Below are 2,178 nucleotides of genomic sequence, written 5' to 3'. Positions count from 1 at the left end.
GTGGGGCGGAGAGTGGGGGCACCGAAAGGGCATTTGGGAGCATTTCACTCACATGAAATGTTTATCTAGGAATTGTTTTTGTTTTTGTTTTTGTATCTTGCACAACCTGAGACCCTGGTTTCGAGGACCAGAGGCCCACTAAAGCCACTTGGGCCAGAGGACACAGGGCGATAGGGAGGCAGGGGTGTCCCGGGGACAGCCAGGCCTCCGTGAGGGTCTAGCACCGGGGAGCGGAGGCTGATGGAACCCAAGCAGGACAGGCAGTTCCTGTTCCACGTGGGAGCCACGGCGGCCCTGCTGCTGTCTCCACATCGCAGGCCCGGCCACAGGGAGACACGGGCTCTCCGTCAGATTCCCCAGGAAAGGCCTCTCGGTGGGTGACCGGGGCCCACAGGCGGAATCGTGCAACAGGCTCTGGGATTGTCCCCCTTGTGGGCAGTTAAGGGGCATCTGAACTGGACACACGTTCCAAAAGTTCCCAGTCCACACGCAGGCACCACCCTCACCCGTGTGGTTCATGGGGCGGGCGGGAGAGAGGGCAGATGCTCCCTGGAGGACGCCAGGCTGTGTTTAGGGGCCAGGCCAGCGTTTGTCACGGGGAGAGGAGGACACGCTGGTGCTGATGCTCCCGGACCCTTCCCTCCGAGCAGCAGCACCCATGCTGGCCCAGCGCCCCCTCGTCCTCAGTGTCTGCTTAATGGTGGCTGACTAGTTGGAGACAGGAGCTAGGAGCAGAGGATGCATTGAGATTTTTTTGTCTCTGCTCCATTAAAAAGGCTTCAAGTTTTTTTGTGTTTTTTAAAAAATATATTTTATTGATTTTTTACAGAGAGGAAGGGAGAGGGATAGAGAGTTAGAAACATTGATCAGCTGCCTCCTGCACACTCCCCAATGGGATGTGCCTGCAACCAAGGTACATGCCCTTGACTGGAATCGAACCTGGGACCCTTCAGTCCGCAGGCTGACGCTCTATCCACTGAGCCAAACCGGTTAGGGCAAGGCTTCAAGTTTTTTAAAAATTCTACTTTTTACATCTGTTTATTGAATGCCTATCATGTGTCGTGAATGAGGATTCTGGGCCCCCAGGAACAGGACATTCACCAAAGCCCAGCCCCTGCCCTCAAGTTGCTCACATTTAGTTGGGGGACTGCGTAGTTACTTGTGTGCAGGTCTGGACTCAGAGCTGGTGGAGCAGGGGGGAGGCACCCAGGCAGCCTGGGGATCAGAACACACTATAGTGGGGCCTTGACTTACGAGTGTCCTGACTAATGAATTTTTCGAGATACGAGCCGTCTCTTGGCCGATTTTTTGCTTTGAGTTGGGAGCTAAAATTCGGGTTACAAAACAGCTTCAGATACCCCACCGCTAGTTGGCGCAGCAAACGTCACAGTGAACGCCACAACATCAGCCCAGCATCACGTGTCATTGTAATGGTGAAAATTGATTTGACATACGAGTAATTTGAGTTACGAGCTCCGTCACTGAACGAATTAAATTCGTAAGTCAAGGCCCCACTGTACAAGGAAGAAAGGCCACCGGAGAGGCCCTCCAGGAATGAGCAGGAGTTACTCAGTGAAAGCTGCATGACCTGGGCAACTGAACTGACTTCTCTGAGCTTCAGCGTCCTTGTGAAATGGTGGTTAACAGTATCTCCCAGGGTTTGGGGGAGAGAGGATGGGGGGGTGTGAGATGCTGAGCACAGAGCCTGGCCCACAGTACGCCCCACATGTGGAACCTGGTTGTCCATGCGGGTGACAGTGATGAGGACGATGACAGTGACGCGTCCACAGTTGGGGAGAGACAGAGGAAAGCGAGGCTGGGGTGGGGAGGGGCAGAGGACTCCCTGACATCACCCTCACCAGACGCGCCCAACCTCATCGCAGGGGGCTCACTGCCGATTTGGGTGAGGGCTGAGCGCTGGTAGGTTTTGACCTGGGAATTCAAACTGCAGACAGTGCCTCCCATGTGGTCTTCATACCCTTCAGAATCTAAGAGACAAGGAGGCTTCCCTAGGCGTCCTGACCCCAGTGTCACATGACCGCAAGCTCACTGATACATTCATCCAGGGAAAGACCCTCAACCTCACCTCTCTTTATTCTCTTCCCTCCCTCCCCCCTCCTCTTCCTCCCTCTGTGTCTTCCTTCCTCCTCCCCTTCATCCCCCCTCCCTCTTCCCTCC

General features: G+C 54.9%; 1 protein-coding gene across 1 annotated transcript in view; it reads left to right on the top strand.

Moving 5' to 3' along the window:
* Nucleotides 1-2,178, top strand: part of SRRM4 (serine/arginine repetitive matrix 4) — a 143,119-nt gene that overhangs the window by 97,084 nt on the left and 43,857 nt on the right. The gene's annotated exons all lie outside the window — the stretch shown is intronic.

This window comes from Myotis brandtii, unplaced genomic scaffold (assembly GCF_000412655.1).
Source record: "Myotis brandtii unplaced genomic scaffold, ASM41265v1 scaffold181, whole genome shotgun sequence".
Classification (NCBI taxonomy): Eukaryota; Metazoa; Chordata; class Mammalia; order Chiroptera; family Vespertilionidae; genus Myotis; species Myotis brandtii.
The sequence above is the reverse complement of the archived record's forward strand: the minus strand, read 5'-3'. Positions and strand labels throughout refer to the sequence as shown.